General features: G+C 66.4%; 1 protein-coding gene across 2 annotated transcripts in view; it reads right to left on the reverse strand.

The window, feature by feature from the left end:
* The window catches only part of LOC140399363 (retinoic acid receptor RXR-alpha-A), a 348,218-nt gene that overhangs the window by 254,640 nt on the left and 80,178 nt on the right, over window positions 1-13,400 (reverse strand). The window lies entirely within an intron of this gene.

Raw genomic sequence — 13,400 nt, forward strand, 5'->3', positions numbered from 1 at the left:
CGCCCCCTCCCCTCCCGGCCCCGCCCGCCCCCGGATCGCATCAAACCCCTCGCGCTCATCAAACCCCTCGCCGCAGCATCAAACCCTCGCCGCAGCATCACACCCCTCGCCGCTCATCAAACCCTCACCGCTCCATCAAACCCTTCGCCGCTCCGTCAAACCCCTCGCCGCAGCATCAAACCCCTCGCCGCTCCGTCAAACCCTTCGCCGCTCCGTCAAACCCCTCGCCGCTCCATCAAACCCCTCGCCGCTCCATCAAACCCTCGCCGCCCCATCAAACCCCTCGCCGCAGCATCAAACCCCTCGCCGCAGCATCAAACCCCTCGCCGCTCCGTCAAACCCCTCGCCGCTCCGTCAAACCCCTCGCCGCTCCATCAAACCCTCGCCGCTCCATCAAACCCCTCGCCGCAGCATCAAACCCCTCGCCGCTCCGTCAAACCCCTCGCCGCTCCGTCAAACCCTCGCCGCTCATCAAACCCCTCGCCGCAGCATCAAACCCCTCGCCGCAGCATCAAACCCCTCGCCGCTCCGTCAAACCCCTCGCCGCTCCATCAAACCCCTCGCCGCTCCATCAAACCCCTCGCCGCCCCATCAACCCCTCGCCGCAGCATCAAACCCCTCGCCGCAGCATCAAACCCCTCGCCGCTCCATCAAACCCCTCGCCGCCCCATCAAACCCCTCGCCGCTCCGTCAAACCCCTCGCCGCAACGTCAAACCCCTCGCCGCTCCGTCAAACCCCTCGCCGCAGCGTCAAACCCCTCGCCGCTCCGTCAAACCCCTCGCCGCAGCGTCAAACCCCTCGCCGCAACGTCAAACCCCTCGCCGCAGCGTCAAACCCCTCGCCGCAACGTCAACCCCTCGCCGCAACGTCAAACCCCTCGCCGCAGCATCAAACCCCTCGCCGCAGCATCAAACCCCTCGCCGCCCCATCAAACCCCTCGCCGCCCCATCAAACCCCTCGCCGGTCCGTCAAACCCCTCGCCGCTCCGTCAAACCCCTCGCCGCAGCGTCAAACCCCTCGCCGCACGTCAAACCCCTCGCCGCAACGTCAAACCCCTCGCCGCAGCATCAAACCCCCTCGCCGCAGCATCAAACCCCTCGCCGCCCCATCAAACCCCTCGCCGCAACGTCAAACCCCTCGCCGCAGCATCAAACCCCTCGCCGCAGCATCAAACCCCTCGCCGCAACGTCAAACCCCTCGCCGCAACGTCAAACCCTCGCCGCAGCGTCAAACCCCTCGCCGCAACGTCAAACCCCTCGCCGCAACGTCAAACCCCTCTCGCCGCAGGCATCAAACCCCTCGCCGCAGCATCAACCCCTCGCCGCCACATCAAACCCCTCGCCGCCCCATCAAACCCCTCGCCGGTCCGTCAAACCCCTCGCCGCTCCGTCAAACCCTCGCCGCAGCATCAAACCCCTCGCCGCTCCATCAAACCCCTCGCCGCTCCGTCAAACCCCTCGCCGCTCCGTCAAACCCCATGCCGCCCCATCAAACCCCTCGCCGCTCCATCAAACCCCTCGCCGCTCCGTCAAACCCCTCGCCGCTCCGTCAAACCCCTCGCCGCCCCGTCAAACCCCCTCGCCGCTCCGTCAAACCCCTCGCCGCTCCGTCAAACCCCTCGCCGCTCCATCAAACCCCTCGCCGCTCCGTCAAACCCCTCGCCGCAGCATCAAACCCCTCGCCGCTCCATCAAACCCTCGCCGCTCCGTCAAACCCCTCGCCGCCCCATCAAACCCCTCGCCGCTCCGTCAAACCCCTCGCCGCTCCATCAAACCCCTCGCCGCTCCGTCAAATCCCTCGCCGCTCATCAAACCCCTCGCCGCAGCATCAAACCCCTCGCCGCCCCATCAAACCCCTCGCCGCCCCATCAACCCCTCGCCGCTCCGTCAAACCCCTCGCCGCTCCATCAAACCCCTCGCCGCTCCGTCAAACCCCTCGCCGCTCCATCAAACCCCTCGCCGCAGCATCAAACCCCTCGCCGCAGCATCAAACCCTCGCCGCTCCATCAAACCCCTCGCCGCCCCATCAAACCCCTCGCCGCCCCATCAAACCCCTCGCCGCAGCACCAAACCCCTCGCCGCAGCGTCAAACCCTCGCCGCAGCATCAAACCCCTCGCCGCTCCATCAAACCCTCGCCGCTCCATCAAACCCCTCGCCGCCCCATCAAACCCCTCGCCGCTCCATCAAACCCCTCGCCGCAGCATCAAACCCCTCGCCGCAACGTCAAAACCCCTCGCCGCAACGTCAAACCCCTCGCCGCAGCATCAAACCCCTCGCCGCAGCATCAAACCCCTCGCCGCTCCATCAAACCCCTCGCCGCTCCGTCAAACCCCTCGCCGCTCCGTCAAACCCCTCGCCGCCCCATCAAACCCCTCGCCGCAGCATCAAACCCCTCGCCGCTCCATCAAACCCCTCGCCGCTCCGTCAAACCCCTCGCCGCTCCATCAAACCCCTCGCCGCAGCATCAAACCCCTCGCCGCCCCATCAAACCCCTCGCCGCAGCGTCAAACCCCTCGCCGCTCCATCAAACCCCTCGCCGCAGCGTCAAACCCCTCGCCGCAGCGTCAAACCCCTCGCCGCAGCATCAAAACCCCTCGCCGCTCCATCAAACCCCCTCGCCGCTCCATCAAACCCCTCGCCGCTCCGTCAAACCCCTCGCCGCTCCATCAAACCCTCGCCGCCCCATCAAACCCCTCGCCGCAGCGTCAAACCCCTCGCCGCTCCGTCAAACCCCTCGCCGCTCCGTCAAACCCCTCGCCGCTCCGTCAAACCCCTCGCCGCTCCGTCAAACCCCTCGCCGCTCCGTCAAACCCCTCGCCGCTCCATCAAACCCCTCGCCGCTCCCATCAAACCCCTCGCCGCTCCATCAAACCCCTCGCCGCCCCATCAAACCCTCGCCGCAGCATCAAACCCCTCGCCGCAGCATCAAACCCCTCGCCGCAGCATCAAACCCCTCGCCGCCCCATCAAACCCCTCGCCGCCCCATCAAACCCCTCGCTGCAGCATCAACCCCTCGCCGCCCCATCAAACCCCTCGCCGCCCCATCAAACCCCTCGCCGCCCCATCAAACCCCTCGCCGCAACATCAAACCCCTCGCCGCAGCATCAAACCCCTCGCCGCCCATCAAACCCCTCGCCGCTCATCAAACCCCCTCGCCGCTCCATCAAACCCCTCGCCGCTCCATCAAACCCCTCGCCGCCCCATCAAACCCTCGCCGCCCCATCAAACCCCTCGCCGCCCATCAAACCCCTCGCCGCCCCATCAAACCCCTCCGCCGCAGCATCAACCCCTCGCCGCTCCATCAAACCCCTCGCCGCTCCATCAAACCCCTCGCCGCAGCATTAAACCCCTCGCCGCAGCATCAAACCCCTCGCCGCCCCATCAAACCCCTCGCCGCTCCATCAAACCCCTCGCCGCTCCATCAAACCCCTCGCCGCCCCATCAAACCCCTCGCCGCAGCATCAAACCCCTCGCCGCAGCATCAAACCCCTCGCCGCCCCATCAAACCCCTCGCCGCTCATCAAACCCCTCGCCGCTCCATCAATCCCCTCGCCGCCCCATCAAACCCCTCGCCGCCCCATCAAACCCCTCGCCGCCCCATCAAACCCCTCGCCGCCCCATCAAACCCCTCGCCGCCCCATCAACCCCTCGCTGCAGCATCAAACCCCTCGCCGCAGCATCAAACCCTCGCCGCTCCATCAAACCCCTCGCCGCCCCATCAAACCCCTCGCCGCTCATCAAACCCCTCGCCGCCCCATCAAACCCCTCGCCGCTCATCAAACCCCTCGCCGCAGCATCAAACCCCTCGCCGCTCCATCAAACCCCTCGCCGCTCCATCAAACCCTTCGCCGCAGCATCAGACCCTCGCCGCCCCATCAAACCCCTCGCCGCTCCATCAAACCCCTCGCCGCAGCATCAAACCCCTCGCCGCAGCATCAAACCCCTCGCCGCTCCATCAAACCCCTCGCCGCAGCCATCAAACCCCTCGCCGCTCCCATCAAACCCCTCGCCGCTCCGTCAAACCCCTCGCCGCCCGTCACAACCCCTCGCCGCCCGTCAACCCCTCGCCGCAGCATCGAACCCCTCGCCGCTCCATCAAACCCCTCGCCGCTCCGTCAAACCCCTCGCCGCTCCGTCAAACCCCTCGCCGCAGTCATCAAACCCCTCGCCGCTCATCAAACCCCTCGCCGCTCCGTCAAACCCCTCGCCGCTCCGTCAACCCCTCGCCGCCCCATCAAACCCCTCGCCGCAGCCGTCAAACCCCTCGCCGCTCCATCAAACCCCTTGCCGCTCCGTCAAACCCTCGCCGCTCCATCAACCCCTCGCCGCTCCATCAACCCTTCGCCGCAGCATCAAACCCCTCGGCCGCTCATCAAACCCCTCGCCGCTCCGTCAAACCCCTCGCCGCAGCATCAAACCCCTCGCCGGAGCATCAAACCCCTCGCCGCTCCATCAAACCCCTCGCCGCTCCATCAAAACAATCAAACCCCTCGCCGCTCCATCAAACACCTCGCCGCTCCATCAAACCCCTCGCCGCCCCATCAAACCCTTTGCCGCAGCATCAAACCCCTCGCCGCAGCATCAAACCCCTCGCCGCAGCATCAAACCCCTCGCCGCAGCATCAAACCCCTCGCCGCCCCATCAATCCCCTCGCCGCCCCATCAAACCCCTCGCTGCAGCATCAAACCCCTCGCCGCAGCATCAAACCCCTCGCCGCTCCATCAAACCCCTCGCCGCCCCATCAAACCCCTCGCCGCTCCATCAAACCCTCGCCGCCCCATCAAACCCCTCGCCGCAGCATCAAACCCCTCGCCGCAGCATCAAACCCCTCACCGCCCCATCAAACCCCTCGCCGCTCCATCAAACCCCTCGCCGCTCCATCAAACCCCTCGCCGCTCCATCAAACCCCTCGCCGCCCCATCAAACCCCTCGCCGCCCCATCAAACCCCTCGCCGCCCCATCAAACCCCTCGCCGCCCCATCAAACCCCTCGCTGCAGCATCAAACCCCTCGCCGCAGCATCAAACCCCTCGCCGCTCCATCAAACCCCTCGCCGCCCCATCAAACCCCTCGCCGCTCCATCAAACCCCTCGCCGCCCCATCAAACCCCTCGCCGCTCCATCAAACCCCTCGCCGCAGCATCAAACCCCTCGCCGCTCCATCAAACCCCTCGCCGCTCCATCAAACCCTTCGCCGCAGCATCAAACCCCTCGCCGCCCCATCAAACCCCTCGCCGCAGCATCAAACCCCTCGCCGCTCCATCAAACCCCTCGCCGCAGCATCAAAGCCCTCGCCGCTCCATCAAACCCCTCGCCGCTCCGTCAAACCCCTCGCCGCCCCGTCAAACCCCTCGCCGCCCCATCAAACCCCCTCGCCGCTCCATCAAACCCCTCGCCGCTCCATCAAACCCCTCGCCGCAGCATCAAACCCCTCGCCGCCCCGTCAAACCCCTCGCCGCAGCATCAAACCCCTCGCCGCTCCATCAAACCCCTCGCCGCTCCGTCAAACCCCTCGCCGCTCCGTCAAACCCCTCGCCGCCCCATCAAACCCCTCGCCGCAGCATCAAACCCCTCGCCGCTCCGTCAAACCCCTCGCCGCCCCATCAAACCCCTCGCCGCAGCGTCAAACCCCTCGCCGCTCCATCAAACCCCTCGCCGCTCCGTCAAACCCCTCGCCGCTCCATCAAACCCCTCGCCGCTCCATCAAACCCTTCGCCGCAGCATCAAACCCCTCGCCGCTCCATCAACCCCTCGCCGCTCCGTCAAACCCCTCGCCGCAGCATCAAACCCCTCGCCGGAGCATCAAACCCCTCGCCGCCCCATCAAACCCCTCGCCGCTCCATCAAACCCCTCGCCGCTCCATCAAACCCCTCGCCGCAGCATCAAACCCCTCGCCGCTCCATCAAACCCCTCGCCGCAGCATCAAACCCCTCGCCGCAGCATCAAACCCCTCGCCGCTCCATCAAACCCCTCGCCGCTCCGTCAAACCCCTCGCCGCTCCGTCAATCCCCTCGCCGCCCCATCAAACCCCTCGCCGCAGCACCAAACCCCTCGCCGCTCCATCAAACCCCTCGCCGCAGCATCAAACCCCTCGCCGCAGCATCAAACCCCTCGCCGCTCCATCAAACCCCTCGCCGCTCCGTCAAACCCCTCGCCGCTCCGTCAAACCCCTCGCCGCCCCATCAAACCCCTCGCCGCAGCACCAAACCCCTCGCCGCTCCATCAAACCCCTCGCCGCAGCATCAAACCCCTCGCCGCAGCATCAAACCCCTCGCCGCTCCATCAAACCCCTCGCCGCAGCATAAAACCCCTCGCCGCTCCATCAAACCCCTCGCCGCAGCATCAAACCCCTCGCCGCTCCATCAAACCCCTCGCCGCTCCATCAAACCCCTCGCCGCAGCATCAAACCCCTCGCCGCTCCATCAAACCCCTCTCCGCAGCATCAAACCCCTCTCCGCAGCGTCAAACCCCTCGCCGCTCCATCAAACCCCTCGCCGCAGCATCAAACCCCTCGCCGCAGCATCAAACCCCTCGCCGCTCCATCAAACCCCTCGCCGCAGCATCAAACCCCTCGCCGCTCCATCAAACCCCTCGCCGCTCCATCAAACCCCTCGCCGCAACGTCAAACCCCTCGCCGCAGCATCAAACCCCTCGCCGCTCCATCAAACGCCTCGCCGCTCCATCAAACCCCCTCGCCGCAGCATCAAACCCCTCGCCGCAGCATCAAACCCCTCGCCGCTCCGTCAAACCCCTCGCCGCAGCATCAAACCCCTCGCCGCTCCATCAAACCCCTCGCCGCTCCATCAAACCCCTCGCCGCAGCATCAAACCCCTCGCCGCAGCATCAAACCCCTCGCCGCTCCGTCAAACCCCTCGCCGCTCCATCAAACCCCTCGCCGCAGCATCAAACCCCTCGCCGCAGCATCAAACCCCTCGCCGCACCATCAAACCCCTCGCCGCTCCATCAAACCCCTCGCCGCTCCATCAAACCCCTCGCCGCAGCATCAAAACCCTCGCCGCACCATCAAACCCCTCGCCGCTCCATCAAACCCCTCGCCGCAGCATCAAACCCCTCGCGGCAACATCAAACCCCTCGCCGCTCCATCAAACTCCTCGCCGCTCCATCAAACCCTTCGCCGCAGCATCAAACCCCTCGCCGCCCCATCAAACCCCTCGCCGCTCCATCAAACCCCTCGCCGCAGCATCAAACCCCTCGCCGCTCCATCAAACCCCTCGCCGCAGCATCAAACCCCTCGCCGCCCCATCAAACCCCTCGCCGCTCCATCAAACCCCTCGCCGCCCCATCAAACCCCTCGCCGCCCCATCAAACCCCTCGCCGCTCCATCAAACCCCTCGCCGCCCCATCAAACCCCTCGCCGCTCCATCAAACCCCTCGCCGCCCCATCAAACCCCTCGCCGCTCCATCAAACCCCTCGCCGCCCCATCAAACCCCTCGCCGCTCCATCAAACCCCTCGCCGCTCCATCAAACCCCTCGCCGCAGCATCAAACCCCTCGCCGCTCCATCAAACCCCTCGCCGCAGCATCAAACCCCTCGCCGCTCCATCAAACCCCTCGCCGCTCCATCAAACCCTTCGTCGCAGCATCAAACCCCTCGCCGCCCCATCAAACCCCTCGCCGCAGCATCAAACCCCTCGCCGCTCCATCAAACCCCTCGCCGCAGCATCAAACCCCTCGCCGCCCCATCAAACCCCTCGCCGCTCCATCAAACCCCTCCCCGCTCCGTCAAACCCCTCGCCGCCCCGTCAAACCCCTCGCCGCCCCGTCAAACCCCTCGCCGCAGCATCAAACCCCTCGCCGCTCCATCAAACCCCTCGCCGCTCCGTCAAACCCCTCGCCGCTCCGTCAAACCCCTCGCCGCCCCATCAAACCCCTCGCCGCAGCATCAAACCCCTCGCCGCTCCGTCAAACCCCTCGCCGCCCCATCAAACCCCTCGCCGCAGCGTCAAACCCCTCGCCGCTCCATCAAACCCCTCGCCGCTCCGTCAAACCCCTCGCCGCAGCATCAAACCCCTCGCCGCAGCATCAAACCCCTCGCCGCTCCATCAAACCCCTCGCCGCTCCGTCAAACCCCTCGCCGCAGCATCAAACCCCTCGCCGGAGCATCAAACCCCTCGCCGCTCCATCAAACCCCTCGCCGCTCCATCAAACCCCTCGCCGCAGCATCAAACCCCTCGCCGCAGCATCAAACCCCTCGCCGCAGCATCAAACCCCTCGCCGCTCCATCAAACCCCTCGCCGCTCCGTCAAACCCCTCGCCGCTCCGTCAAACCCCTCGCCGCAGCACCAAACCCCTCGCCGCTCCATCAAACCCCTCGCCGCAGCATCAAACCCCTCGCCGCAGCATCAAACCCCTCGCCGCTCCATCAAACCCCTCGCCGCAGCATCAAACCCCTCGCCGCTCCATCAAACCCCTCGCCGCAGCATCAAACCCCTCGCCGCTCCATCAAACCCCTCGCCGCTCCATCAAACCCCTCGCCGCAGCATCAAACCCCTCGCCGCTCCATCAAACCCCTCGCCGCAGCATCAAACCCCTCGCCGCAGCGTCAAACCCCTTGCCGCTCCATCAAACCCCTCGCCGCAGCATCAAACCCCTCGCCGCAGCATCAAACCCCTCGCCGCTCCATCAAACCCCTCGCCGCAGCATCAAACCCCTCGCCGCTCCATCAAACCCCTCGCCGCTCCATCAAACCCCTCGCCGCAACGTCAAACCCCTCGCCGCAGCATCAAACCCCTCGCCGCTCCATCAAACCCCTCGCCGCTCCATCAAACCCCTCGCCGCAGCATCAAACCCCTCGCCGCAGCATCAAACCCCTCGCCGCTCCGTCAAACCCCTCGCCGCAGCATCAAACCCCTCGCCGCTCCATCAAACCCCTCGCCGCTCCATCAAACCCCTCGCCGCAGCATCAAACCCCTCGCCGCAGCATCAAACCCCTCGCCGCTCCGTCAAACCCCTCGCCGCTCCATCAAACCCCTCGCCGCAGCATCAAACCCCTCGCCGCAGCATCAAACCCCTCGCCGCTCCATCAAACCCCTCGCCGCTCCATCAAACCCCTCGCCGCTCCATCAAACCCCTCGCCGCTCCATCAAACCCCTCGCCGCAGCATCAAACCCCTCGCCGCAGCATCAAACCCCTCGCCGCTCCGTCAAACCCCTCGCCGCTCCATCAAACCCCTCGCCGCTCCGTCAAACCCCTCGCCGCCCCATCAAACCCCTCGCCGCAGCATCAAACCCCTCGCCGCTCCATCAAACCCCTCGCCGCTCCGTCAAACCCCTCGCCGCTCCGTCAAACCCCTCGCCGCCCCATCAAACCCCTCGCTGCCCCATCAAACCCCTCGCCGCAGCACCAAACCCCTCGCCGCAGCATCAAACCCCTCGCCGCAGCATCAAACCCCTCGCCGCTCCGTCAAACCCCTCGCCGCAGCATCAAACCCCTCGCCGCTCCATCAAACCCCTCGCCGCTCCATCAAACCCCTCGCCGCTCCGTCAAACCCCTCGCCGCAGCATCAAACCCCTCGCCGCTCCGTCAAACCCCTCGCCGCTCCATCAAACCCCTCGCCGCTCCATCAAACCCCTCGCCGCTCCATCAAACCCCTCGCCGCTCCATCAAACCCCTCGCCGCAGCATCAAACCCCTCGCCGCAGCATCAAACCCCTCGCCGCAGCATCAAACCCCTCGCCGCTCCATCAAACCCCTCGCCGCAGCATCAAACCCCTCGCCGCTCCGTCAAACCCCTCGCCGCTCCATTAAACCCCTCGCCGCTCCGTCAAACCCCTCGCCGCCCCATCAAACCCCTCGCCGCAGCATCAAACCCTTCGCCGCTCCATCAAACCCCTCGCCGCTCCGTCAAACCCCTCGCCGCTCCATCAAACCCCTCGCCGCTCCATCAAACCCCTCGCCGCTCAATCAAACCCCTCGCCGCTCCATCAAACCCCTCGCCGCCCCATCAAACCCCTCGCCGCCCCATCAAACCCCTCGCCGCCCCATCAAACCCCTCGCCGCCCCATCAAACCCCTCGCCGCAGCGTCAAACCCCTCGCCGCTCCATCAAACCCCTCGCCGCAGCATCAAACCCCTCGCCGCAGCATCAAACCCCTCGCCGCTCCATCAAACCCCTCGCCGCTCCATCAAACCCCTCGCCGCAACGTCAAACCCCTCGCCGCAGCATCAAACCCCTCGCCGCTCCATCAAACCCCTCGCCGCTCCATCAAACCCCTCGCCGCAGCATCAAACCCCTCGCCGCAGCATCAAACCCCTCGCCGCTCCGTCAAACCCCTCGCCGCAGCATCAAACCCCTCGCCGCTCCATCAAACCCCTCGCCGCTCCATCAAACCCCTCGCCGCTCCGTCAAACCCCTCGCCGCAGCATCATTCCCCTCGCCGCAGCATCAAACCCCTCGCCGCTCCGTCAAACCCCTCGCCGCTCCATCAAACCCCTCGCCGCCCCATCAAACCCCTCGCCGCTCCGTCAAACCCCTCGTCGCCCCATCAAACCCCTCGCCGCAGCATCAAACCCTTCGCCGCAGCATCAAACCCCTCGCCGCAGCATCAAACCCCTCGCCGCTCCATCAAACCCCTCGCCGCTCCGTCAAACCCCTCGCCGCAGCATCAAACCCCTCGCCGCAGCATCAAACCCCTCGCCGCCCCATCAAACCCCTCGCCGCCCCATCAAACCCCTCGCCGCAGCATCAAACCCCTCGCCGCAGCATCAAACCCTTCGCCGCAGCATCAAACCCCTCGCCGCTCCATCAAACCCCTCGCCGCTCCATCAAACCCCTCGCCGCTCCATCAAACCCCTCGCCGCAGCATCAAACCCCTCGCCGCTCCATCAAACCCCTCGCCGCAGCGCCAAACCCCTCGCCGCAGCATCAAACCCCTCGCCGCTCCATCAAACCCCTCGCCGCTCCGTCAAACCCTTCGCCGCAGCATCAAACCCCTCGCCGCAGCATCAAACCCCTCGCCGCTCCGTCAAACCCTTCGCCGCAGCATCAAACCCCTCGCCGCTCCGTCAAACCCCTCGCCGCTCCATCAAACCCCTCGCCGCAGCATCAAACCCCTCGCCGCTCCATCAAACCCCTCGCCGCAACGTCAAACCCCTCGCCGCTCCATCAAACCCCTCGCCGCTCCATCAAACCCCTCGCCGCAGCATCAAACCCCTCGCCGCAGCATCAAACCCCTCGCCGCAGCATCAAACCCCTCGCCGCTCCATCAAACCCCTCGCCGCAGCATCAAACCCCTCGCCGCTCCATCAAACCCCTCGCCGCAGCATCAAACCCCTCGCCGCAGCATCAAACCCCTCGCCGCTCCATCAAACCCCTCGCCGCAGCATCAAACCCCTCGCCGCCCCATCAAACCCCTCGCCGCCCCATCAAACCCCTCGCCGCAGCATCAAACCCCTCGCCGCAGCATCAAACCCTTCGCCGCAGCATCAAACCCCTCGCCGCTCCATCAAACCCCTCGCCGCTCCATCAAACCCCTCGCCGCTCCATCAAACCCCTCGCCGCAGCATCAAACCCCTCGCCGCTCCATCAAACCCCTCGCCGCAGCGCCAAACCCCTCGCCGCAGCATCAAACCCCTCGCCGCTCCGTCAAACCCCTCGCCGCTCCATTAAACCCCTCGCCGCTCCGTCAAACCCCTCGCCGCCCCATCAAACCCCTCGCCGCAGCATCAAACCCTTCGCCGCTCCATCAAACCCCTCGCCGCTCCGTCAAACCCCTCGCCGCTCCATCAAACCCCTCGCCGCTCCATCAAACCCCTCGCCGCTCAATCAAACCCCTCGCCGCTCCATCAAACCCCTCGCCGCCCCATCAAACCCCTCGCCGCCCCATCAAACCCCTCGCCGCCCCATCAAACCCCTCGCCGCCCCATCAAACCCCTCGCCGCAGCGTCAAACCCCTCGCCGCTCCATCAAACCCCTCGCCGCAGCATCAAACCCCTCGCCGCAGCATCAAACCCCTCGCCGCTCCATCAAACCCCTCGCCGCTCCATCAAACCCCTCGCCGCAACGTCAAACCCCTCGCCGCAGCATCAAACCCCTCGCCGCTCCATCAAACCCCTCGCCGCTCCATCAAACCCCTCGCCGCTCCATCAAACCCCTCGCCGCAGCATCAAACCCCTCGCCGCAGCATCAAACCCCTCGCCGCAGCATCAAACCCCTCGCCGCTCCATCAAACCCCTCGCCGCAGCATCAAACACCTCGCCGCTCCATCAAACCCCTCGCCGCAGCATCAAACCCCTCGCCGCAGCATCAAACCCCTCGCCGCTCCATCAAACCCCTCGCCGCAGCATCAAACCCCTCGCCGCCCCATCAAACCCCTCGCCGCCCCATCAAACCCCTCGCCGCAGCATCAAACCCCTCGCCGCAGCATCAAACCCTTCGCCGCAGCATCAAACCCCTCGCCGCTCCATCAAACCCCTCGCCGCTCCATCAAACCCCTCGCCGCTCCATCAAACCCCTCGCCGCAGCATCAAACCCCTCGCCGCTCCATCAAACCCCTCGCCGCAGCGCCAAACCCCTCGCCGCAGCATCAAACCCCTCGCCGCTCCATCAAACCCCTCGCCGCTCCGTCAAACCCTTCGCCGCAGCATCAAACCCCTCGCCGCAGCATCAAACCCCTCGCCGCTCCGTCAAACCCTTCGCCGCAGCATCAAACCCCTCGCCGCTCCGTCAAACCCCTCGCCGCTCCATCAAACCCCTCGCCGCAGCATCAAACCCCTCGCCGCTCCATCAAACCCCTCGCCGCAACGTCAAACCCGTCGCCGCTCCATCAAACCCCTCGCCGCTCCATCAAACCCCTCGCCGCAGCATCAAACCCCTCGCCGCAGCATCAAACCCCTCGCCGCAGCATCAAACCCCTCGCCGCTCCATCAAACCCCTCGCCGCAGCATCAAACCCCTCGCCGCTCCATCAAACCCCTCGCCGCAGCATCAAACCCCTCGCCGCAGCATCAAACCACTCGCCGCTCCATCAAACCCCTCGCCGCTCCATCAAACCCCTCGCCGCTCCATCAAACCCCTCGCCGCTCCATCAAACCCCTCGCCGCAACGTCAAACCCCTCGCCGCAGCATCAAACCCCTCGCCGCTCCATCAAACCCCTCGCCGCAGCATCAAACCCCTCGCCGCAGCATCAAACCCCTCGCCGCTCCGTCAAACCCCTCGCCGCAGCATCAAACCCCTCGCCGCTCCATCAAACCCCTCGCCGCTCCATCAATCCCCTCGCCGCAGCGTCAAACCCCTCGCCGCTCCATCAATCCCCTCGCCGCTCCGTCAAACCCTTCGCCGCAGCATCAAACCCCTCGCCGCAGCATCAAACCCCTCGCCGCTCCGTCAAACCCTTCGCCGCAGCATCAAACCCCTCGCCGCTCCGTCAAACCCCTCGCCGCTC

This window comes from Scyliorhinus torazame, chromosome 22 (genome assembly GCF_047496885.1).
Source record: "Scyliorhinus torazame isolate Kashiwa2021f chromosome 22, sScyTor2.1, whole genome shotgun sequence".
In the NCBI taxonomy this organism is placed as follows: Eukaryota; Metazoa; Chordata; class Chondrichthyes; order Carcharhiniformes; family Scyliorhinidae; genus Scyliorhinus; species Scyliorhinus torazame.